This window comes from Zonotrichia leucophrys, chromosome Z (genome assembly GCF_028769735.1).
Source record: "Zonotrichia leucophrys gambelii isolate GWCS_2022_RI chromosome Z, RI_Zleu_2.0, whole genome shotgun sequence".
Lineage (NCBI taxonomy): Eukaryota > Metazoa > Chordata > Aves > Passeriformes > Passerellidae > Zonotrichia > Zonotrichia leucophrys.
In genome coordinates this window covers 27,730,423-27,757,410 of record NC_088200.1, presented here as the reverse complement: position 1 = coordinate 27,757,410, position 26,988 = coordinate 27,730,423, and positions in this window count along the sequence as shown.

The following is a 26,988-nucleotide window of genomic DNA, read 5'->3' as shown; positions in this document are numbered from 1 at the left end:
GTGGTTTGTGCAGGAGGTCCCCGCACACTGCCTGTAGTGCAACAAATGAAGGAGATGCTCTAGGTCCTTGTAAGGATGGTGAACACTCACCTCTGAGCTAGAACCAGTGTTTCTACAGAGAAAGCCACTGAGAGATCTTATGCTTACCCTCAGATGGAGTACATAAGGAAAGAGACACTGGAGCCAGTAGGTTGTAATAACTGCACAGACCCTTCTACTATAAAAAAGGTAAAATGTGTTTACATATCTGTTGCATAAGCCATCTGAACTGAAGGAAACAGTTAAAAGGTGTTTGTTTGTGTTACTGGAGGGGCCAAGATTGTGATAGACAAATGGTTTTAGAACCATGTTCCTGTGAGGGACACTACCAAAAATACAACATCTTATGACCTATACAAACATGATTCTGCTTCCATCTCCACCCTTTGATTTTTTTGCAATCAGGACCGGATATGAAGCTTTAACCCATGAGCAAAGTCTGCAAGAAGAAACTGTGCTAGAAGCACATACAGTATTCCACCAAATGGAACAAGAGCACACAGCTGGTGGCTCTGTCATGGGATATTGAGATGTGTATTTGCTGGCTTGATAGGGAGTCACAAGAGGGACACAGCCTTCCAGGAGAAAATGTCTGAAAAGTTTTGAGTACAAATCAATGGGCCCTGAAACTATCTACATGTGGGTGTTAAGAGAACTGACTTCATTGCATGACCTCTCTCCATAATCTTAGAGATATCAAGGAGATTGAGGCATATCTGAGAAAAATGGAAGAAGGCTAATGTCACCCCATTGTATAATGCCACCAAGTGCATAAATTTGCATTAATACCCCTTATATCAACAAGAAGGGCTTAGAAGGGGATCCAGGAAATTGCAGGATCATGTCTTACTTTAGTCTCTTTTAAAGTTATAGAATTAGTCCTCCTGGGGACTGTCACAAGTCAGATGTAGCATGTGATTGGGAAAAGCCAGCATGGAATCACCAAGAGCAAACTGTGAATAACAAACCTGATTGCCTTCTATGGTGGAATAACCTCATAAGCTGACCTGGGACTAGCTGTAGCCATGGTCTGCCTGGATTTCTCTGAGGGTTTTGATGTGCTTTGTAAAGCCTCCTCCCAGAACAGCTGGTGCACCACAGTCTGGTGAAGTGTCCATGCAGTGGGTGGGAACTGGCTGACAGGCAGCACTCAGAGGGTGGTGGTCCCTCGCTCCTTTTCACATTGGCAGCCTGTTGCAAGCGGGGTCCCCAGGGATCAGCTTTGGGCCCAGCGCTGTTTGATTTCTTCATAAGTGATCCATGGTGGGATCCTGGCAAACCCTGATAAAAGTTTGCTGGTGATACCAAACTGAGTGGGGAAGTAGACACTTTGGAAAGGAAATTCATCCTGCAGGAAGACCTTTTCACATGGAGTTGCATAAAAGAGAGTCTCATGAGCACAAGCTGCTCCTAGGGAGATTCCAAATGGACACGAGAGGAAAAAAATTCGCAATGAGAACAATCAGATTGTTGAAACAATCTCCCCAGGGAAGTGGTGGGCTTCCCCAATGTTGAACACTTTAAAGATTCATGTGAACAGGGTGCTGGGCCATCTTGTCTAGACCATCTTGTGCTTTTAGACTGGAACACGTGATCCTCGAGTTCGCCTTCCAGCCAGGTATTCTCAAAGGGAATAATCTCTATAGGTAGGGAGTATGTTTCAATTTCTGCTTATGCCTTTAGAAAAACACATTCAATTATTGAAAATATCTTTATATGTAAATGCATTTATAGATTTGTACTTTTTTAAAAGAGCAAATACATATTGCTTGAAAATCATAGTTAAATCTTTTCTTTTGCTTGTTTTTCTCTTCACAAGTTTCCCAAGAATAGCCAGGCAAAATCAGGTTAAAATATTGAATGTAACTCAAAAATACAGCTTTTTTTCTGCTCATATTTATGATTAGACATCTACTAATTTCCTCCTTTTATTTTGTTTAAAATGTGCTGTTTATTTAAAAAAACCTGGAAAAAATCAGAAAGCATGAAAACCTATACGTGATCTCTTGCTTCTACTTGATACATTTATCGTGTTGTATAGATTTAGAATTTTTTCTCTTTTAAAACTTTCCTTGAGTTTTTAACTTCCTTGAGTTTTTAACTAGCCAGCAGTTGCTGGCTACTGAAGTGCTGAGCACAGCACTTACTGCGAACCAATAAAAAGTCAAAGACTTGATGTCAGGCTCTCTTAGACTTATTTAATCACTATGAGTGGAAAAGAAGACAGATTCTGATTAAGACCAGCTAAACCGATCAATAAAGTCCTTGAACTTGCATAAGTCACTACTGGTTACTTTCAATAATAGTGATAGCCTGTACCTAGGAAGAAATATCCTTCTGTTAGGATTATCACATATGAGACATACATGTGGACAACCACTGAACGCTCCTGTAAGAGGGTGCATTTTATTTCTTAACAGTCCATTGCTGTTGCTCTTGGGGGTATTGCTTCAGCCAATTTCTTTTGCACTGAATCTCTAAGAAAAATGAACTGGAAAACGACACTCTGATTCTATATATAAACACAAAAGGAGACTAAATATATAGTTGAGCAACATGACAACCTTGAAATGTGCAATTTTCACTAATTCCATTCTTGATATACTAGTCCAAGTTCTAAGAGGGGAGAAGGTCAGGGTGGAGGTGCAGTACTTCAGGATCCTCTAGATCCGTTGGATATGAGACTTAAACAAACAAGAAATTACTTTCATTGATTAAATGTAGATTGAATTAGTGGGAAAAAATGACAGGCCCTGCTAAGGTTGTGTCCCCTAGTCATTGTTTAACTCAGCGTGACAGATTCAATCTGCTCAGCCCAAAGGAAGGCCAAAGATGTCACTCACATACTCTGCACAATGCTACAGCCATAGAAGAGCAAAATCGAAAAGTTGCACTTTATCAACTCACAGCCTGGAGCCACTGTTCTCATTCGGGTTGTGTTAGCAGAACAATGAGCTACAGCAGGCGCAAGACCGCTCCACATAATAATTATAGGTATCCCACAGGCAAAGCTCTTGTTGCTTTTAAGACTTGACAGAATGTGTCTTGTAGGCATGACCTGGCAGATGGGGGACTTTTTTCTTTCATCTTTTCCAAAAAGCCACCCAGGAGAAAAATATAAAGAATCCTGATAAGGGATATATTTTCTCCTAAACAGGTAGGTTGATTACTCTAAGCTGCTCTTCTTTTCCATTCACACTTTAAATAATTGGAGATTACCTTAGTGGAAGGAAGTCAAGTATAGCAACAGAAACAGGGATAGACCTTTTGCTCTATCCTGCTAATTTGTGTCACCTACTGCACTGCCTTACGTATTGATGGTAGAAAAAATGAAGCAGAAAATTAAGTCTGAAAGGCATTTTTGTCCTGCTGTCACTTTGTACAACATTTAGTTCAGTTGACATGACACTGTGCCTTTTGTTACATAAAACTGTCACATTGTCCCCTTCTGGTTAGCCACAGTTGCCGACCAAATCAATAATGTCTGTCAAAACTGTCAAATAGTGAAAACAGCTAAAAATATCTGTTATAATAGATAATATTTTTATGACCATTAAAAGATATAACAAAATTATGTCACCATCAACATGAGCAAAAAAAAGATAACCTTAACATTTAACACAAACTGAAGAAGGATGTTCTCAGATATATTGTCATTTCTGGGAATTTTAATTATTTCATACTAATTTTTGGTATTTTAATATGCTAATAATTTTTAAACACAGTTTATGATTGCTGAAGGACACTCAAAACATGCAAGTGTATGCATTTATGTTAAGTTGTTCCGTACTATTTGTTCCACTTTAGTTTTTACAGATAAAACATAAACTAACAGCAGTCTAAGAGAGTACGAAGGAATTCAATAGAAATGCAAAGAGGCTGATTATCTTTTTCAGTTTTCCACTCTTCCTTGGACCATGGTGTGATGCAGAAATTTAAGGACAAAACCACTAAGATTTGCAAACCATTGTCAACATCTTACAATTGTGGGGTTTTTTATCTTCCATCATTTCAGATTGAAATTCTCCAGATGCTTTTTGGTTTATGGTTTTAACCCAGAAACTCTGGTGAACATGTTATTTGGTTATAATGTGGATGAGAAGATTTTTGCCCCAAAAAAGACACAGTTAGACACAAAAGATGTCACAGTGATGGCATGTGAGATTGACTTTCCTGGCTGGTTACTGCTGGAACCTACGTAGCCTGCTGTTCCTCCAAACAACTGCAACAATAAATATCAGTGCCATCCATATATCTTTCAAAACATTGTCCTTTTGTTTAGCATATATTTTTATATGGACTTGGACTTAAGTGTTAAAAAACTGTGGGTTGTGTGGTTACTTCAGATTCTTTCAGGAAGACCCAGCAGGAAATGCAGGACTGATGTAAGTGATCTCAATTATGTCCTGTTTTGGAGAGAAAAACACATGAATTTGAAAACCTTTTGTAATTTTTTAACCTGGATAAAGACACTCCTGAATTTTATGCCTTCAGTGTCTTCACAAATGTAATATCAGCCCCATCCAAGCAACTGATTGTCTTTACCTTTGCATTTTTAATAAGTACTTTGACCACAAACAAGTTGAAGAGGAAAGGAAAGAACAGGGAAAAAAGCATCCAACAGATCCAAGAACTCCTTAAAGTAAATTGAAATCCATTTAGAAGTTGTCCTGTGTCAATAGATGCCTGTAACATAGGAATTCCATTTCTCTTATTTTTTATTTTTCAACTCGGAAACTTTTCTCTATAGATTTTTAATCACAGAATCATAGAATATCATCTAGTTCCACTCCCTTCTGCAGTGCGCAGGGGCATTCAACAAAATCATGTTGTAACAAGTCCTTTCCACCATGATTTTGAAAATTTCCTGGGATGGGACATCTGTGACCTCTCCAGTCAGCCTGGTACAGTGTTTCTTCACTGTCATTGTAAAATATTTCAGAATTCCTTTCACTATGTTTCAGTGCTGTAAATGTGGGGATTTTCATTTTCACACTCAAAATTTATATATGTGCAAATACCTTTTGTTTATATAGCAGTAAAACTATAATAATAGTTTATTTTTTAAAGTATTTTTTACTTAAAAGTTTTGGGGGTACTTACCCCATCATTTAGATGCAATTCTGGTTTCTCTAAATTCATTGATTTAATTCAAGAGCTGTGAGATTCCTTAATATTGAGTAAATTAATTGGAATAATTCTCAGTCTGAGAATGTCATAGGTTATGTTTGTAAACTCATAAGGTCAAATAAAGTGTTGAAGTCTTTTTATTCCCTATGTTCTGTTTAAGATCTTCAATACACTGTGGTAAATCACCCTTATACCTCACAAAATTAATTAAGTAGACTTTTCAAATTACAGATTTGGTTCATACATTTTCAAGGTGTAAGTCAGCACAAAGGCAGAAATTTATTTATTGCGAACTGATTTCTACTATTTCCCAGTGCACCAGGAAATCCTATGACAAGAAAACCCCAATTGAAAATATTTCCTTTCACTTGATTTGATCTAGGATTATATTTTGTAGTGTTCTATCATCTTTTCAAACATATTTGAATTATGTAGCTGCAAAAAGTCACATTCTATTTTAGCATGTATCTTGGAGAATTAAAATTGTGAAAGATTATTATGCTACTGACACAAATACAGTATGTTCAGAAAAGTGGAGCAAATTCTCTTCCAGATGAGAGAATCTGAAACATTCTTTATTAGTAACTTGAAATACTAAACAAGGAAGTGACTCAACATTTTACTTTTTTTTTTTTTTTTTTATCTCTTGAAAAGAACCTGCAATGTTGCCAAATCAGTTTTCCACAATGTCTGGAAAAATCAAACTTCTGTGTTGTCATAGAATATAGTTTTTTTGGACCATGTTCTATAGAATATGGACTATAGACTGATCTTGATTAATGTAGGCAGAAATTTTGGCCAGCAAATTTCCCAGTGTAGTTACACATTTTTTTGCAAGTCCATGCTCTACAATTCCTATAAAGATCTCTGACATTCTTTACTGTCACTATATTTCTTTCAGCATAAATTCAAAAGTGAGGTCTAACACCTCTTCCAGAAAGAAAAATTCTCTGGGGGAATCTTTGCAGGATTTTTATCTAGTTGAGTTAAGTAGTTCTTCTACCTTTTCTTTTAAAGAATGAGATTAACAAATTGAGTTCCCTTTTACCTTCTGAAAGGGAAGCTGACTGGAACAACTCTTCTTAAGAAGTTGAATTTAGCAAAGAAGAAATGAGTAAGTCTTCAATTCTGATTAGTCCTATGATGAGAGTTGAGTGAGCTGAGAGCCATCTTTCAGTCTTACTTATTGATGACAGCATTAAAATTTTCAATATTATGAGGTACTTTGACTCCTTGATCACTTATGCTGCCTTTTAAAGGCCTCATGGGTCACCCAGGAAGCTTCCATATAGAAAATGCACATTCACATTGCTGAGATACTTTCTTATGATCTTATAAAGACTGCATCAAAAGTCTTAGTCTAGGCCTAAGAGCCTTAAAGAAACCATTCTGTAATTGTTTAATCCATTGTTTGAATATTTAATATAATTGATAATATGTTAAAAATTACTGAAAATTGTCCAACCCAGTGCAAATATTCCAACGAAGAACATGTTTACTAGAAATAGAGGACTGAAATTTTCTGGTTTTAAACTTCCATTGAGAGTTTCAATTTTGGTTGAAATAGGTGAAATTTTTTTAAAAATTAAAAAAGTGTAGTATTTCTTTAGCATATTTTGTTGAATTACCTTTATATTGCAAAGCAAGAGGTCTAGTCTTCTTTACATGATTATATTTCTCATTTCATACCTTCTAACATGTCAGAAACTCACCTTCAGAGACTGTTGTCTTATTTATCAATCAAGATTCATTTGAGTAAACATTTTTTTTTAAATTCTGTTATGTTCTGTCACCATCTTGATGTTACCCAATATAGTGGATCCTCAAAGATGGTAAATCTCTATGCCTATACAGATTAGTAGTTGCTCATGTATCGAGAAACTTGGAAAAGCAGAAACAAGTTTAACTGAGTAAATTAATGTATTATGAGCTAAGCTAAAGGACATGAAATGGATAACAGGAATACAATCACTGAAGGGAAGCATTGGGGGTATCTAGAATGTTAAAGGGGCAACTGTAGAAGGGAACTTGGATGTCAAGAATATTAATCTTTTTCTTTATTAAAAACGTGGTGTCCTTGCTGTTTATAAGTACTTGTGGCAGAGATGCAAGGAATATTTTTTAAAATGTTTGATCTTTTCTGCAGCTGCAGCAATCTTTCTGACCTCTGTAGTGACAGAACTCTGGAGCTGTCAGGCTCATTCCGAGCTAGGAGACAGCTCCAAGCTTTGAGTCACAGCCTGTGTCAAATATTGAACACCAGCATAAAGCCATTTATGAATCAATTCAGGCTCAATAATTACGCAGGCATTATTTGGCATGTAATTATGAATAACAAACATACCCAAGAAAATTTCAGTTTATTTACAGATTTCACCATTTACAAACAACACATAAGCAGCATTTTCATATACTTTTTTTCATTTTGAACTGCACAACGTGCTCAGTTTATAATCAGCACCAACATGGTCTATCTAAAACAAAACTCTTATTAGTTAATCTTCAAATCCACTTTCCCGATTTCTTTTATTTCTTTGTAAGCACTGTTTGTGCATAGCATGGCAACATTTTTGAAAGAACATTCAGTTATGTAGTAATTTAAGACTGGAACTGAAGAGGGAATGGGTGTTTCATTCCATTGGTTTGAATGAAGAAATTTACCATTTTTGTACATAAGAAAAATTATTCAGCTAAGGTGATAGTGAAATCACAGTGAGGATTTTTTTCCTTTTATTTCAAAGTAACTTTCCATTTCAGTCTTCTTTTCGCATACAGCTATGTATGTGTTCAACATGCCTCATTGGTGATTTATCAGTGAACTGAACCTCTGCAGAAAAGGACATGAAACAAAATAATTTTGTAGTAATATTTTTTAAACACAGTTGTAAATTCTTGCCCATAGTAGTGTGCCATACTGCTCAAAAGAATTTTACATTTTCAAACAAATAATTTTTGCAAGAATGCTTATTTATTATGAGCAAAATACACCTTGACAAGTGGGCCCATGGAAATCTTATGGGGTTTAACAAGACCAGCAGCAATGTGCTGCACCTATGCTAGGGTAACTCCTGACTGGGGGATTAATAGATTGAGAGCAGCTGAAGGGCTTGGGATGCTGTGGCTGAGAGGCTGCACATGGCCCAGCCATGGCACTGCCAGCCCAGAGAGCCAAACGTGTCCTGGGCTGCACCCAGAGCCCCGTGGGCAGCAGGGCAGGGAGGGGATTCTGCCCCTCTGCTCTGCTCTGATCTGGTGGGATCCCACCTAGAGCACTGCACACAGATCTGGGCTCCCAGCACAGGAGGCACAGGGACCTCTGGAGACAGTCCAGAGGAGGGCCACCAAATCAATTAGAGGAATGAAACGTCTCTCCTGTGAGGAAAGGCTGAGAGAATTGGAATTTTTCAGCCTGAAAAATTGAGAATGGCCTAATTGCGGCTTCCCAAACCTGAAGGGAGCCTGCAAGAATGGTAGAGCAGGACTTGTTAACAAGAGATTGCAGTGATAGGACAAACCTACTGAAGGTTTAGATAGATATTAGGAAGAAATCCTTTACTGTGGGGTATGAAGCACTGGAACAGGTTGCCCAGAGAAGCTGTGGATGCTCCATTCCTGGCAGTGTTCAAGGTCAGTTTGGATGGGGCTCTGAGCAACCTGGTCCAGTGGAAGTTGTTCCTGTCTGTGGCGTGGGGGCTGCAACTAGATGATCTAGAAGGTCCCTTCCAATCCACACCATTCTATGATTCTGTGATTCCATTTCTATCCTAATTATTTGTATGCTGGAGATTGGTCCGCCTCTAGAAATATGCCTCTCCATGAGATTAGCAAGCATCCAGGCTTCAAGGCTCTCATGGGCTATACCAATCCTCTTTAGCAACTGAAAACGTTCTACACCAACATTTATTGATGATGTAATAAATAAAAACACATAGAGGAGGAATTATAAAGATCAGAAGACATTATTAGCAGGATAGCCTTTTTCAGATTTAGAACTGAACATTTTCATTGAAAGGGAAACACTATGAACCTTTTAGTTACTTTCTCTCGTCATTAATACAGACTTCATAATTTGTATGTCTAGAGCACTGAACAGATGGCACTTGAATCTAGTCTAAGCTGGTTTAACTAATTTCTGCCAATCAGGAGGGCCCATTTCCTTCAGTTATGATAAGCAGTAATGATAAGAAGGTAACCTTCTAATTGACTGTGACATACAGACATCCTAATACTTTTATCTCTCTCAGCTCAGAGATTTTTCTCAAGACATATTTCTCTGGGTTTTATTCAACACTGAAAGAAAAATAAATACTTAGTTATTTGTGTTATTGACTGTTTACAGTGTAACTGAAAAATAACTATGATTTTTTTTCTGAAATGAATACTTTTTGCTTCTACAATTACCTTTCCAGTTTCAGCTGTGCACAAACTCTGGAGAGAAGTGGGTGTATGAGTAAACAGGCTTCCATTGCCTAGTGGTTCAGGCATTCATGTAAACATGGAGGTCTCCTGGGGTAAGCTTCTGCTTCCACTACCATTTATGGTTTTTGTGGGTGGTTGTTTTTCCTCAGTAGCTGTGTCACTTAAAATACACAAGAGAATCTGAGGGCAGAGATCAGAGGTAAGGTCTTCCTCTTCCCATACCAAAACACTCCAGTTTAAAGGGTAACAGTCAGTAGTTGACTTTCTGGCATGCAAAATTCTGAATGTTTGTGTGCAGAGTTATAAATAAAAGAAGGCAGGTGGAGAATAACCTTCAAAATGAAACTGCTGTTATTTGGTGCTCCAGATGTGTTTATGTCACAGAAAGAATGCTGAGCTCCTTGGTCCTATCAAAAGAATAGTGTTGGAAGAAGAACCAGAACTTCAAATATGGGTCATTGGCTGAAATTGGGATTGCAGGACCAAGGAATGGCTGAGTGGAGGATTTTTTAAAACTAGATCTTGGACGAAGTCAGTCAAGTCCTTTCTTACATCTTGCCCTTACTGGGCAAGAAATAGAATTGAATCATGAAGGAGCACATGCTTAATTTGAAAAATTTTGTTATTAACCATTTTCTCAGCTGTAAAGTGGACAATGCCTTAGAGACCCTGGGGTTTTAACAAATTTTTAAAGGCATGTTAAACACACTGGCTATGAGTATGATATTTTGATAATCCCAAATTTTTAATTAAGTCTGCAAGGAAGGAAATCTCAGCTGAGCATATTCCTTGCAAACTCATATTTTGTCTGTGTATGTTGCTAAATGCACTATTTTTGTCAGCTTTTAATTGCCTTTTACACTGTTCTGATTTGCTGATGAACCTCGCTTCCTAATTCTACTTTGTTTTAGTCTATTTTCTAAAATTGCATCTGCAAACTTTTGTATATTTTTTCATGCTCTTTCCTCCCTGTACTACTACCTGTACTATGCTATTTTTTAAATATATAAATTTAAAATAAAAGGCTGTTTTGAGCTAGAGCTTTAGTTATAGTTTAATAATGGAACACCTACAGAGCAAAGTTTTTGGCCAGTTTTGTGCATTCTTCCTTTCCAGAATGGATATAGTAAGATGCAACTTATCTATAAATGCATTCATGCAGTGATGGATTTTATTACTTCCTCATGTGGAATTGAGCAATTATGATCATCCTGATCTTAAAAGATGCTCAATAACCAGAGCTCTCAAGGGATCTAACAGAAAATGCTCAGCATCTCTCAGAATCAGTCCCTGCAATGTAAATTGTCATTTTGGAAGAATTTAATAGCACTGTAGAAATTAATTCTAGTTGTTTTCTTTATTTCCTTAACTATAAAATTTTGCTATTTTGTAATCCTTTAAGGCTGTTTCTGTAAAAAATAAATCACCATACTAAATATACTTTGCTTGGTTTAGGTTGTGTGTTTCATTTTCTCAAATGCTCTATTCTGACATTTGAGATTTTTGCTTATTTATCATTATTTACATAATCTTGAAACCAGTGCAGTCTTGAGTTTCATTGCATATTTCTTATGAAGCTTTAACTATGTTGATCTTAATGTTATTCTAATCTGCCTCACTTCATATTATCACTTCAGTAAAGCAAGAGTGCTTATAATGCATGCTCCCAGAAGAAAGAAAAATGAGCAACTAATTTGACAAATTAAGTGGATATTGCTTGTTTCCAGTTCGATACTACTCTATAATATTAGGGAAAAGTGAATATTTAATAATTACTGTTACAACGGATCACTTGCCCTCTTTCAGTTTGTAAAAATAGGCACGCATTTCAGGAAATCAGGCGTTTGGTGTGCAGTTTAGGCATTCATTTGTATGCATTTTATAAATGTGTGTATGTTTGTGTCTCTGTGTACAAATACATATTTGTATATAGAGAGATATTGATGGATAGATAGATACCTGCCTTGCAAAGCATGCAAACACAGTTCCCTAAGTATTGCTATACTGATATCTACACATACTATATATATATATATATATATATATATACATACATATATATATATATATATACTGCACTGCTTCCAAATAATATTTGTCATGTTCCAGATGCTTGAAATGACAGTCTTTGTGTATAATATGTCTCCAGCACAATTTAGACTACCATACGCTCATTTGCCCTCAAGTGGGCCTATTTAAAGTATAATTGACTGCCCTGGCAATTATTGTGAATAGCAGCTGTCTACTGGTAAAAAAAGAGGCATATATATAATGACAGAGAAAGGATCAAATACAAGCAATAGAAAAAGAACATAAAGAAATATCTATACAAGCTATTTTAAACCAAATTTTATAGTGGAAAGCCACAAGGCCTATTAGCCATTTCCAAGTAAGGACTATCAAAAAATAAAAGAAAGTACTCAACTATTTATGAAAGGCAGCTGGGTCTACCCTAAATTTAAAACTGGAAAATGTTTATTTGTTCGAAAATTGTTACAGCTACCCCACTTCATTTATTTTCATTAACTGTGTTAGGTTTTGATGAAACCTTTGTTGTATCATGTACCTTCTGTTTCAGACAAAAACACCTTGCTTTGTTTTTCTCCTAAATAGCTACATAATTAGATGGATTATTTCATGTGTCTGTGCGTGTGTTTGCTGAAGAGAACAAGCCAGATAAATTAGCACTTAGCAGAACACACAATAGCACATAATATGTCCTTGTGTTTCATATAAAGCTTTATTTGTCATTCACGGGTGGTTGGCAAAACTGACTTTGCTTTTGAAAATGACAGGTGGTACTCTGGTGCTTTCTGTATGAAAAAGAGAAACAACCTTCACCAAAACAGTGTCTCTCAATAGCTCCTGTGATTTAGTATTCAACCCTGGACTCGTGTTTCCTCTAAACTTTTGTTTCATTTGCATCTCTTAGGTCTGACATCACCAAGCCAGTTTAATAGTTGAGATTCTATGCCACAAGTTACATTGAGTCCCAAAAAGACCTTCTTTCCTCGAGGCCTTATTATAAGACAGGTGAAGTTCAGTATATTTCAATAAGCTCTGAATTCCATGTCAGGAATCAATAGCCCTCCTGCTTTCTTTAGGGGTTATTAAATTGCAGCTGTAACATTAGCCTTCTTTATCTAATTGATTGTCTTTTCACAGGGCTGAGAAAATCAATAGCAGTCAATGGGACTGCCCTGTTTTTCCTTAATAGATGTTTTCTCCTAATTGGCTGCCTGGGTGGCTTCAGTGAGCTCAGTATGTTTTCAGAAGTCCACAATATGTTGCAGTTCTTGTAAACTATTTTACCATGTGCAACGGTTATTGATTTTATAATGAAATCTAGAAAATTCAATAGCAATCAGGAATATAGATCAGGATTCCTAGGTACGTTAAAGCAAAGGGCAAACTCAGTTTGCTACCACTTCAAGCTGTGATCCAATTAAATGTGTCATTAAAGTATTATGGTAGCTAAATACTTTCTCAAAAGACAGTTGGTCATCTCTTCAAAATTTCATATAGAAGAAGAAGCATCAAATGTTTTAAGTTTTTTGACCATGATGTCCAAATTATAGTTAAGTTTAAACAGCTGATAAAAGTAAGATTATAGAACATTTTCAAAACTGTGGGGTCATTGAGTTTTATCTATCTTGACCTCTTGAAATATTCAAATAAGGTACCTACTAGAAAATCAAGTTAGAGAGAGAAGGGGTGAGGTAAATGTGGAGTAACACTCAGCGCTACCCAAATTATGCATTTGACCTTCGTTGGAAAGGTCAGCATGTCAAATGCCTTATTCTCAGAGTCCACTCAACACTTAGAAACTCACTTCTGCCTTCAGACTAATTTTGGAAGTGGCTAAATTTCATGAGCACTTATTTGATGTAATTTCTCTGTATCATATTTCTAGTCAAATTTTCTTCTATACCTTAGTGGGTTATCTTTACCTTGCATGACTGTCAGGCAGAACAGCAGCATCAGCAGCGCATCAATCACAATCTGCAGAGATCAGCAGTCAGTGGTGAAAACAGCAGAAGCTAAAATGCAGCCTACATTATATAAATTTGTTACTGACTTAAGACTTGCTCTGCATTGGAGCACTATATTTGCAATAAAACTCCCCAGTTGTAGACCATGATAGAGTGACAGCGGCTCAAGTTTCTCTGATAATGACAGGAGCTCAAAATTTCTCTATTGAGGAGACGCAATTCTGTCATTTAAAGGATAGGAAATTTTTCACATATCTTTGTTTCTTATCGGCAAAGTGAAAGAAAAGAAAATTCCATGTCCCTTAAATGACATATAGAACAATATGTCTCCAATTTTCTTCCTTTTTACCTCTGTTGTCATTGTTGGTGTTCTAAGTAAAAACACCAAACTTTTTTCCTTGCTTTCCATCTTCAGCAAAGGGCTCTTTAGTGAACTGAGTCATCGTGACATGGCAAGATTTTGGATGTATAAAGAGAGAGCTGCTTATATGGAAAGGTACGGTGATTAAACAAGTTTTTATCTATATACAAAAGTGTGTTACTCAAATAGTGTACCATTAAAAGGAAGCAATGTTAATGAACATATGAACTGTAAATATAAATCACCAGCGTATTCTAAAATCAAAGAAAATATTTTCTTCTTAGTATATCTATCACAAACATCACATAAATCTGTAATTAGAAGTCTTGAATTCCCTATAAATATTCCAGTTTTGTATGAAAGTGTTAATATTATTAAAATGAATGAAAATTTGTATCTATTCTGTAATTTTTGTTCGTCTACAATGCAGAACTACATGCACGATTTAAGACATTGCATAATACTTGAGAAAAGCCAAATCAAATGTATATCCATATTAAATCTGGCAACTGCATAACCTGTATCACAAGAGGAACTTAGGAAAAGTCCTGAATATGCAAAATAGTATCCCTTGGAGATGCTTCAGTCAGATGGAAAATGTTTGTAAACATGCAATAAAATATCTTTGATTCTACCCCAGATTTCTTCTATTCTGCATACAGATTAGCTAAATAATTGTCAGACCACTTGTCTGTATAATGTGTTTTCTTATACTTGCCACAGTGTTCCCTGTGCTGCTAGATCCTTCTCACCAATCCAGCACACAAACTATGTGCATATCCTTTGTGGCTGGTGAGAAACCATGACACGTCTCCATATGATCTGTCCCTGGGACCTTGCTGAATCTTTTGGGCGCACAGAACATGACCATTTGCCCAGCTGCAGGAAGTGAAAAATGGCTTAGTGGAGTTATTGTTCCTTTGCATTTATGTTTTATTTGGGCTGCATGTAAGAAACCGGGAACCTGACCTGCTGAGATGTTGGAGAGCAGTTAGGTCTCTTTGCATATTGCAATGAGAAGTCCTGATGTGCAGACCAATGGCACACAGATGCATAAACTTGCTAATTGCTTTGTGACATTATGGTCTTTGGGCCCAGTGGAGCAGGAGGGCATGGCAATCCTTTACATAAATCATTCTGTTATTCCTGGTGGAAATTTAATTCTAAAAGGGAGTTTTTTCGTGGCCTTTGCTAGAATATAGAAATGTGTAAACGCAGCAAGAGAACACCAAGCAGTAAACTTAGAATAAGGTATATGTAATTTTTTCTTTTTTCTAAAATCCAGATCAATTTCTGGGGTGGGGGGGGGGGGAGGGGAGGAAGTCTTCTATTCATTGCAAACTTAATTATGCCTGCAGTTATTGTGGTCAAAACAAGAACAACAAATATGAATCAGATTTGTTCTCTGTCCAGTTTATGACGTAACTGACTGAATGTATGCCAGAACTCATGTAGAATGTTGCTAGCAGCACTTCCATCCACTCTGAAATATGCAGAGAAATGGTGCTTGCTTCATTCATTCCTTGCTCTATTTAATTATGGATTAATATGTTTTCAATCTCATTAGTTACTGGAAGGATCGCAAGTTAAAGATGGTCAATTTCACTTGGATGAGTACATATCTTGGATCTCTATGATATTTGAATATTTCAGCTTTTATAGCCTCATCTAATTTTGTTATTTCATTATGTTTCACCTTAAAAGTGTTAAAAGTGCTAATGGAGTTTGAACAAGATTTTACTGTAAATTATTTGAAACAATACATTTTAAAGTAAAATTATATGAAAAAAGTGTGATAAAGTTGTCAATTACTATTACACTGAAAGTGTATATCACAAAATAATTGATTTTGATTTTTTTTATATTTACCCTAACCAATTTTTTAAGAATTTGGCTAAGAATTTACTCACAATTTCTGTCTGTGACAATATTAACTTTTTCACCATATCATTATAAGAACTAATTAATATTGATTCATATTGTACTCCAGTACTTTTTCACTTTTCAGATAACATTCTGTTCTTAATGTTCTCGATTTCTGTCTCAGAGACATCTCTGGTAAACAAAAGACTTTCTCACTCAAATCCCTAGGATATACTATATCTGATATTAATCGCAGTCATTCATCTATTTTATTCTATTGCTTTTGAATATATTTATGCAACAGGCATATTTTTCTAACATGTAGATAAGAATGCAAATATTGCATAATTTAAACCAGAGACCTCATTACTTTCAACCACATTTTTCGCTTAAATTTTAATTCATATTAATCACTTAATATTTAAGTCACAGCAGAAGATGATTTATTTAATATTGGACTTTGTATTTCTACAGTAGGCTATACATGAAAATTAAAATCAGGTTTCACATTTAATAAGTTCCAGCCAGCTATTTTCATCTGGAGGGAATATTGCTTTAAGTGCCAATTTGCTATACTTCTGTTATAAAATCATAATGGTCCATAAGGAAGTGAACACCACATCAGGGCCAAATATAGTAAAGGATTTAAAGGAAGCAAGACTAGAACAGAAGTAAGACATTGGCGTTTTAAACTATGGCTCTATTCTGAGTTGCTATCTACCTCTGGAGGTGTCTGAATCTCATAAACTACTTTGTGGCTTTGAAGTTTCCCAGTCACCCAGCTTTCCCTTAGAGCGGCTCCATTTGTGTGCACATTTAGAGAGTGAGCCTAACACTCCCTAACAGGATTTGCATCTTTTTAAAGTATTGTTGCATCAGACATTTTGATCTAAAGTACAACGAAAGCAAAAGCTGGTTTTGTAGCTCAGTGGATCAAGCTTTTATTTCAAAAAGAACACCTCTCCCCCCACAAATACAGCTAGACACACGGATTCAATCTTACTCCCTTGCTGTACTTCACATTTCTACTAAAGCAATCAGAATACAAGCTGCCTGGGCAGATATATCTCTTCTGCTTAAGATGTGCCACAGTGCAGAAGGAATTCAAGATTTATTCAGCCAGAAAGAGCTCACAAGAGTGTGATTCTTTAGCCCTATGAATAGGGCACTCATTTGTGAGGTAAGGGACCACAGCCCTGTTGGCAGGACTGCTTCTGTATTTTATCCAATGACTACTTAATGGATGTGCAAGCCCAAGAGAGCAGGTAAGAAAGCAGATCTTCCACTCAGCAGATGAAGGCTGGCTTTTATGTTCTCTGTGTAAGGATAATGAAGTGGTTTTTTTACCCCTTACATCCCCATGTGGAATGCTCCCAGTCAGAACAAAATATGGATAATAATAATTGTACGCAATAACACACTTTTTAGTCTGCACAAGTTCAGACTCAAGTGTGAATCACATTATAAATAATAGAATCTAATAAAGCAAGACAGTGCAAAAGAAAACTGAGCTTCTGTCCTGCAGCAAGATCCTGCAAGCTTTTGTCTTATTAATAGTTTACTCATGCCTATATACACTACCTGAAATATCTCCCCTAGAAACAGAACATCTCTAAGGTGATTTCATAAAGCAGAACCTGAAAACTTGTACTGTTTCCTGAGTATGTTTGATTTATTATTTTTTTAATGTATAATAAAAAAAATAGTCCTTGCCAAGCTAAGGAAAAAATGTATTCTGTAGAGATGATAGAAGATGAGGTAAAAAATACTAATACACTGCTAGGTTGGAACAAAATACTAAAGGAAGCAAAAATAATCACTTTAGAATTTCTTTGGTGGGACATTCAGAGCAGGATCATTTCATGACTCTGTATTAACTTGTACAGCTATCCAATCTGATTCAAAGACTGACTCCCACTCTTTTTTTCCTGGATACTGCAGTGAATGCCTGCCTACTGCTCTGAAGTGGAATAGCAGAGAATGAAAGGTAGGCCTACTGCTTTGAAGTGTGGAAGAGCAGAGAATGAAAGCTAGCCATATGAACCAAGCAAATGAGACTAGTCCACTACTAAGGTATCATTCCTTTCTCTTTTTATTCTTTCGTTCCCTCTCAATCTCTCTTTGTTGTTTAGAAGATAAACATAAATTTTGACTAACAGAATTAATCTAACCAGATTGTTGCTGAACTCTGGTGGAAAAAGACAGAGTCTGAATATTTCCAGTTTATTACCAGAGACAAAAAAACCCAAGTTCCAGCAGCTACTCTGCAGGGGCTATCAAAGGGTGTGTTGTCCGTAGAATCAGCAGGACTTCTCTTACCCCAGGCTCTCCTATGCCTCAAAACTGCACTATTCAAACTTTCTCAGAACTATCCCACTTAGCTGAGAAATGTTGATGTGCCAGAATTCTGCATCCCACCTACATCTCTGTCAGCAGGTGATTTCTCTCACGGTCCACAGTGTGTGCAGCAAAGAGGGTGTCTCAGTGCCTGGACCTTCTCGTGGTGTGGTATCCTTGCTAACCTTTTTGTTGGCATGTTCTTGTTTATTCTCTGGGTGTCCTGACTCTGCAAAGACGCTTCTAAGTCTAAGTGTTATCTGAATTGTAAGTGCAGAGATTATGAAATCAACTGATGCTGTCTAGTCCTCTCACTTGAGCCACTGAATATATAAGAAACAAAATCTTCCTGAGTTAAATTCTAGCTTCAATGGGAAATAGTTCAGTTACTTCAATGGGCAGGTGAGGTCCCATATTCTGAAAAAAGATATGCAGAATAAATAGCCTGAAGCAAAAAATCTCAGGAAGTGATTGACATCTGCACAGGGAATTAAGCTGGGAAGATATGGCCACTTCCTGGAAATTCTCGAGAAATTTTCCACATCAAGTCATAAAGGCCTATTTATATATATTGAAAGGAATGACATGATAAAATATCAGTAATGAAATATCAACACACTTGAAATGATGATTGCTTTAAATAATAAAGTAGCCTAATCACAAACAAGGATGGTTGACAGCTGGACTTGATGATCTTAAGGATTTTTTCCATATTTAAGGATTTTATCATTCTATGAAAGATGAAGCGTAGCTGTTCATGAGAAAATTTAACTTGCCTGCTTTTCTGGTCAGAGTGGGAAAATGGAAGTCATGAGATTTTTGTGTCAGACTTTTGCATGGTCTCTTTACAGCTAGTTATAACAGCACTAAATCTATAGAACAAATTCAACCCATTAAAAGCTAATTTATTCACTGACCTAAAACTGAAATGATTTCTTTTTGTTTCCCATAATGCTACATGATGCACACCTGTGGTATGTCAGCTGCTGCCATTTCAAAGTGTTTAAAGCAATATGTATTTCAGACACTTGATTTAGTGCGTAGCCAAAGTTTCAGTGAGATGCACTTTCCATTGTTCATGGCAGCTCTGCCTGCAAGCACCTGGCAGAACATTTCCTGTGGGAGGGAGGAAGGGAGGGAGGGAGGGAGGGAGGATCTGGTATGTGGAGCCTGAACATGGCTATTAGTATAACAATAGAAACTGCAGAAAATTTTTCCTAGTGAGTTTATTTCAATGGGACTGGAAGTTATGTGCTTGTGTGCATGCGTGTGTGTCTGTGTGTGTCTTTAACACTGAAAGAACAGTTGGATGCATTTGAAGAGCAGTTTTAAAAGGTGTGTTGAAGAAAATAACTTTCAAATAGGAAAAACTGCTGAAAAAAATCTGACAAAGAAGATCTATCTCCAAAATTCTTACGACGTAAGATGAGGCTTGATTTGTAGTACTGTCAGAAGAAGAGCCTGCATGCACATTGTAAGCAAGCATCCTAAAGGAGTCAACTAATGTTCCAAAATCCTGTCTCGCCACTCGTCTCAGAGCATGGAGGGCGATTGCAAGCTCTCCTCTGGGTCCTTTTATCAAAGAGGCTGACAAGAGTGTAAACCCTGGTTTCCCGTTAGCAGATATGCTAATGTAATTTTTTCATTGTCTGAGGGATTTGTCACTCTCTGTTTCTCAAGTCCTTGTGACTCCTATCAACAAGGTAAGCCCTTGCTGTAATGATTGGGGATGGCCAGCAGAAAGTGTGTGAAACTGTACTCCTCTCTGAGCCACAGGGCATGGAAGAGCAGCGCACTGAGTTAGGCTCAGGTGTTTAAAGGAGCTCAACACTGCAGACCTGCAGACCTGTGAAAGCAGGGTTGTCCGCACACACTGCATAATCTGTAAAGAAACACACTGATAATGAGCTTAGTAAAACAGAAAATAATATTTCTGGAAGCCTCAACATGCAAATCACATGGCTCATGGGGATGGCTCTTTGCTGTTTGGGGAGGTACTATAAAACAGGACTTAACCTAGCTGTTATTAAATCCTTCTCAGATTTAATATTCTAGAAGACTGAAGAGTTATTTGTTATATTATGCAGTTTTCATTCATCATGAAGTACAAGATGTAAGCAGAACTCCATTAATATTAAGGTACATGTACTTAGAAATGAAAAACATATATTGAATGATTACCAACATCATTAGGCAACTAGCAATTTCCTTATTGAGCAAAAATGGTAATGAGGCTCTTAGTAGATCTCGAACACCACCAGAAATACTTGTGGTGTCTATCTGTCACGTTCACACAAGAGCTGGCAGGCTACCTGAACCTATAGTTCCATATATGCTTCCTGCAATAAGGTGATGCAAAGTATAGCTTATGTGGATGCCAAGTTTTAATTGAAATGTTGTGAAAAATTTCACTGTCTAGGTCAGGCGTTATTTTCTGGTTAAGGAGGGTTCAAGCCAGTCTCTTAAAAAAACCCCTCCTGATTTCTTTAGTGTCCAGCGTTCTGTTCCTGTAAATTGATTTACCGCAGATATGAGCTGCTTACTCTAGGTTGACCTCTTCCAAAATTGTCAAGGCTCAGGTTCATTTACAGGCATTGGCTAAAAGTGCATTTTATTAAACTGGGTTCCATTTTGTGTGAAAATAGGCCTTACCAAATCAATAAAACCGGAAGCCTTCATTTTATTGCTTTAGACTAGAGACTTAAAGGTCAAATAATATAAACAATGTTAGGCCCATAGCAAAGCAAGCAATAAATGCTCCAAACCTCAATACACATAATCTTGGTGGCCTTTCATGGGAGAAAAAAATCAAAGGCATCTTTGTATCCTCTCATCGCAAAAAAAAAAAAAAAAAAAGAAAAGTTTAACAATGTAATATGAGTTTGGATATAAAACAGTTACAGTGCTAGTGTGCTTATATGAATATATAAATTAAAGAGACTATTTCAATTATTATGTTGTTTAAGAGGCAGATTGTAAATTATGAGAGTCCTGAATAAATTGCATCTGTGAATAGAATTAAAGTAGAATCTGTAACTCTATAAGATATTTTTGTGAAGTAGCTGTAGCCTTAAGAATTCAGTGCATCAAAGGATTTTCTAATACATGGTTTGAGTCTTTTTTTTATATATACTTACAATAGACCTGTTAAATATCTATAGTGTTGTACATGTGCTCAACAACATAATTATTTCAAACTACATGAGTTTCCATGTTACAAAACCACATTTTTACTAACTATACTGTATTTGGTAAATTAAGGTTATTTCTAAATGGTGACTTTTTGCAGCCTCAAGAAACAAAATATGTAATTGAAATCTTTTGATAAAAATACTAAAGTAGAAAGAAATATACCACACTAATAATGCAGAATCACTAAGAGTCATACAAAATAAACTGGACAAAAAATTGCATTTATTATCCAGTTTTCCTGTTTGTTTACTCAAGAATACTTTGGGAAAGTAAACAAGAAGTTTTCTGAGAAAAATATAATTATATATTGTAATGTACTATATAATAGATAATGGATATAATACACAATATATATTATACATTATTATTTATATAAAGTATTTTTTAATGTTGAAATATATGATTTTATTCCTGCTGATATTCAAAGAAAATGGAATTCTGACTCCCACAATTACCACAGATAAACCTCCTTCATCATTTTCTTAATGTAATTTCATGAAATTTAGAACAAAGGCTCAAATTATTATCTTTGATAAAAAACATGACAATTCTAAAGCTTGCAATCAGAAATTGCAATTATTTTCAAGGGAATTTTTTCCCTCCAAGTTAAGTTTCCAAGTGCAACGCTTTGTGCATACAAAGCTATTACTCTTTTAGAAATACAGACAGAAAGAAAGAGAGGGTGAGAGACACAGAGAGACAGAGAAAAAGAATGTGTCTAGTTAACCTGTTTAATGATTTTGCTTCATAATTTTATATTTTATCCGATTATATGAATTATATTTATAACTATATATATTTATATGATGTAAAGTATAATTGTGGCAGATCCAAATGCTTCTGCCTTTCAAAGCAAGATTGCCATGTTCATCTGAGCTGTATCCATGCCTTTATAGCCTTTCTACTCCATGTTTAATCCAGCTTATCCACACTGGATGCATTCCATAGCCCTCTGGCATATCTGTTTTAGGATGCAAGATGTGGCCAGAGGCGTGTATTCTATTGCCATCTGTTAGAGGTGGGGCAGTTTCTTCTCCTAGTTGGGCCGCCTGTCAAAACCAGGGGGGGCAGTTTTCTTTATCTCTGGCACAACCAATCCTTCTTCCAAGAGATATCTTCTGTTCTTGGGTCCCTGAGTCTCACTGCATGACTGATAAAATTACATCATCTCACTGGGAGATTCCCTGCCCAGGGGGAGAAGCCAAGCATTCCTACCTGGATATAGTCTGAGCCTCGGAAGACCACAGGCAGCTTTCTCCACTGGATTCCCAGGGGAAAACCAGGCCCATCTGCACCACCACTGGACCTTCAGAGGAAAACCATACCCTTTTACAGGATCTCTGCTTCAACAGAACCATATCTGTCACTCCAGGAGGACTGCAGCCACCATTTAGTTGGGCTACTACCACAGGGTGTCAGGTTGTATTCTGACTCTGTCAGTGTTGTTTTTCATTACTGAATCTTTATTTTTAATTTTTCTAATAAAAGAACTATTATTCCTACTCCCATATCTTTGCCTGAGAGTCCCTTAATTTTAAAATTATAATAATTGGGAGGGAGAGAGTTTACATTTTCTGAGAGGCTCCTGCTTTCCTTAGCAGGCACCTGTCTTTTTGAGTAAAGACAATATTGTGAGCAGGAAATTACAAGATCTCAGTAAATCCAAACTGACCTGGCTGGTTTTGCATTTTACCTGCTGTTGTCAAATCTCCTCTGGGGCATCTACATTTCAATCTCTACCCTGTGAAGTAGAAGATGCTCCTGGCTGACAATTCATCCACCTTTCCTGCCTCTTGCTACCAAAATGTTGTGTCCCTTAAAGAACACTGTCAAGCATCACAAACCACAGAGGTGGAACTTGGCCCTTCCAGGATGCTAAGGACTGTAAGCTGTGGTGGCTGATGGCCAGGCAGAGGTCTTTGAGCAATTCTCTTTGTGTGGTGAGTTAAAACAGTGTTTTAAGGTCCCTCCAAGACCACAAGAGATTGCCTGAAGAGGGGAGCTGAACATGGAACAGCAGCAACAGTTATTTATATTGACCTCAAAAATGCCAGCCATCAGGCCTTACCCTATTTTTGGATGATAGAGGAACAGGGCTTCTTGTGCAGGTGTGATCCTTGTCCTTAAAAGCATTCAGACCTACTGCTTGCCGTAATTCCACAGCCAGAGTTTTCTCTATTTGGTCTTTTAACATTATCCTTCGGCCCTTTGCCCCACGAAGTAGTTACACAAAAATACCACCATGGTGTTTGCCTGCAGGGATGTGGCAGAGGTCACCTTCAAGGAATCCTTCCAAGATTAAACACTGAAGAGGACTGAAGAGCAGTGAAAGTATTTTCCTAATTGACTTTGCTGCAATTTTACCAGGAATCATTGGGATCTCTGTGGAAATTTGCTGGTACTGTAATAGGAAGAATAACTCAGTCCCTCACTTCAGAGTGGGCAATATCCAAAATCTTATTTTGTCATTGGACAGTTAGACTGCACTAGTTTCTGTAAATGGTAACTTCAGTTACAAGGGCTCAGTGGTAAGATGCCTGTTCAGACACTCATCATTCCTTCTTGCCTGCAAATTTCAGAGTGTGTTTTTATATCAAATAACTTTCCTCTCAATAATAATTGAGAACTGGCATAACAATCAAAAGCTTTGTTCTTAGACTGCATTAATTTTTGCACAGAATTGCAGATATGGTGGCATAATGCAGTACAATGCAGAAGAATCTGATCACCCAGCAAGGACTGGGAGAAAACAGGCCAATACTACATCCCTAATCCTAAAGGGAGTTAGCTCAGCCTTAAGCCACTATTTCAGTCACATCCAAGTTTCTCTAGGTGAGACAGACACAACCTTCAACCACGGTACAAGTGTGGATGTGCACTGCGTGCCATTGAAGAACTGAAGTTTGGGTTCAGATTCACAGCCAAGATAACTGGATCAATTAGATTTACTTGCTGCAACTGTAACTTGATAATAGTTGAAAGCCAACTGCACCTTCATCAAAGAGCTGTAGCCTCAGGATGCAATGCACCTGTCTGCTACACTCAGACGTGTTTCTGTTTGTCCAGACTTCCTGCAGCCTGGACAAGTCCATTTTGAAAATTTCACACTATTATAAACTTTGATGTGGTTATGTATCATTGCTCAATGCAGATCAAACATGTGATACTGTATGATCCATTACAGAACAGTGCCTGTATTATCAGTCATCAGAATATGGCTTCCCCAAGATCAATATCTGCTCTACAACAACTCATTAATCGTATGCAAAATAATTGCCTTTGCACAGCTGGATTAATTCCAGAAGGTCTTCTGGAAGCAAAATAAAATTCATCAGGAAGAAGGCTGACACAACCTAAGCATTGTGACAACAAACTAAGACAGAAAATCAGTTATTATTAATTACTTTTCTTTCTAAACCAATCTTCAGCTGATAATTAAAAATACAAACAGGCTTTCTCTTGTGCCCATGGTTCACATATAAGGTTTTTACACAAGACAGGGCCTTAGCTGTTCTTTTCCAAAGGATTTTTATTGTGGTTTTGAATTGGCACTCTTCAGTTTTCATTTGGCTTTTTTATCCCTGGAATAATAGTTTTAAATGCAAATCAAGTGGGCTCTGCTCCTGTGTGATCCTGAGCAGATGCCAGCTGTTTACAAGCACAGGTTGTTTGTGGCAAACACTTGTAAACCATTCTGGAAAGTACATTTACTTTAGACCTTTATGGGAGACGAACAGCTTACAAGATGCAAATCTAAGTAGAACTAACTGTCCTTTGCTTTGTCAGCTGCTTCACTGGGGTTCTGCTATTGAAAATTCTTTCCTATTTTACAAGATAATAAGCGGCAGTTATATCTTGTTTGCCTTGTTTCAGAGGATAAATTCCTTTCTTTCAACTGTAGGTGGACTTGAACAGCTAAATACTACCTATGCACTAGCACTTAGGTTGTGGTCTAGTTATCATATGCATTTGAAGGTAATTCGAGTATTTATTACTTCTGTGCTTTCTTCTCTCTACCAGGCTGTGAACATGGAGAAGAAGTATAATTTTATTCTCTCTGTGAGTGGAAAACTTACAAAGAAATCTTAGATTGACAGGTAAAAATCTTTGGTCTTAAGAAATTCAGATTTTATTCTAAGGCCACATTTCTAGACAAAGTATATTCAAATGAATAATAATCAAGCAGTCAAGCCCTCTAGACACAAAATATTGAGAAACAATTATGTGGTGTTATACAGACAAGTAGGTTTTTTCTCCCTTTCTTCCTGTCCAGCCATTGTTGCTAATTTTATTTCTTACACAAATCATATACAATTAAACAAGAATTCTGCAAGCCTACATCTAAGTGGCAGGATTTTTAGAAGTGCTAGAATTCTAATTCATAGAATATGCTTTCAGCAACTATAAACTCTTTTTTGAAATGCTATTTTAGTGATTTTTATTTCAGGGCATATATGTCTAAAAATTGCAACATTTAGGACTCTGTGTGTGTGCATGTGTGTGTTTGTATGACAAAACTGTGAGTGAGGAAAGGTAAGAAGAGGGAAGAGAAGAAGAGAGTACCTTTAAGTATAGTAAGAGAGTACCTTTGAGAGAGTACCTTTAAGCATAAAGTCTGAGAAAATGAAGGAAAAAATATTTTCAGGAACACAGATATTTTTTTAAATAAGTTTGATCCACAATAAGTTTGATCATCAATATTAACATCTATTTTGACTTCCAAACATTTATCAGTATTTCCTTTAACTAAATCTCTTCATATGGCATTCATGCTAGGAGGTGTTTCTAGTGCTGGTTATTATCATGTCTTTTGCCATGCTGAAGAGAAAAGAGGCTCTCTTCCTCCACACCCAAGGTTTCTGTCTTTACTATCCTCATACCTGAAGTGTGGTTAGAAGTTTCAAAATATTGGTGCTGCAGGAATTAAATTATATTTAGAATAAGAAATACTGAGCATTTGAACTGAATGTTGAAACCAAATTGAAAAGAAATCTCACGAATATCTGCATGTTTGGTTGCATTGCTTTCTAGAGGTAGTCAAGTGTATAAAAGGTATAAAACCTTTGCCTGAATTAGTAAATTCTCTGTGTAGTCATTACTAGCCAATGAGCTATATCTGTAAGATATTTGCAGAGCTGCCTCTATAATACAGAAAAAAAGTTACAAAGTGTTCTTTTGTGGAAGATCCTGCTTTCCCTCAGAAGATGTATATTAATTTGGAAAACAAACTACAGAAACATTCAAAGTTATCAGCTAAGCAGTAATTATCTCTATAAAATCTTCAAGAATATTTAATAATAAGTCCCTTCATAGGAAAGATTTCAAAATCCCACTTTCATGTCTATATCATCATGGGAAAAAAATTTAGCCAGCAACTGAACAAATTTTTAAGACTAGAAAATAAATCTATGAACTAAGTGAATAAATCTATGTATTTGGAGGGGAATATCCTCTTCCAAAAATCCAGTGTCTGAAATACTAAAATGTAGCTGTCAGGTTTTAGAGGAAAATAAATTATATGTAAATGTTCTCTTAAGGGATCTCTTTTTTTTTTTTTAAGGCAGCAGAGCATGTATGAACATGTTTACCTGTATTCTTTTGGTCAGAACCATTGACATTCATGATGAAATGGTTCACAGGACTGTTCAGTGCCTT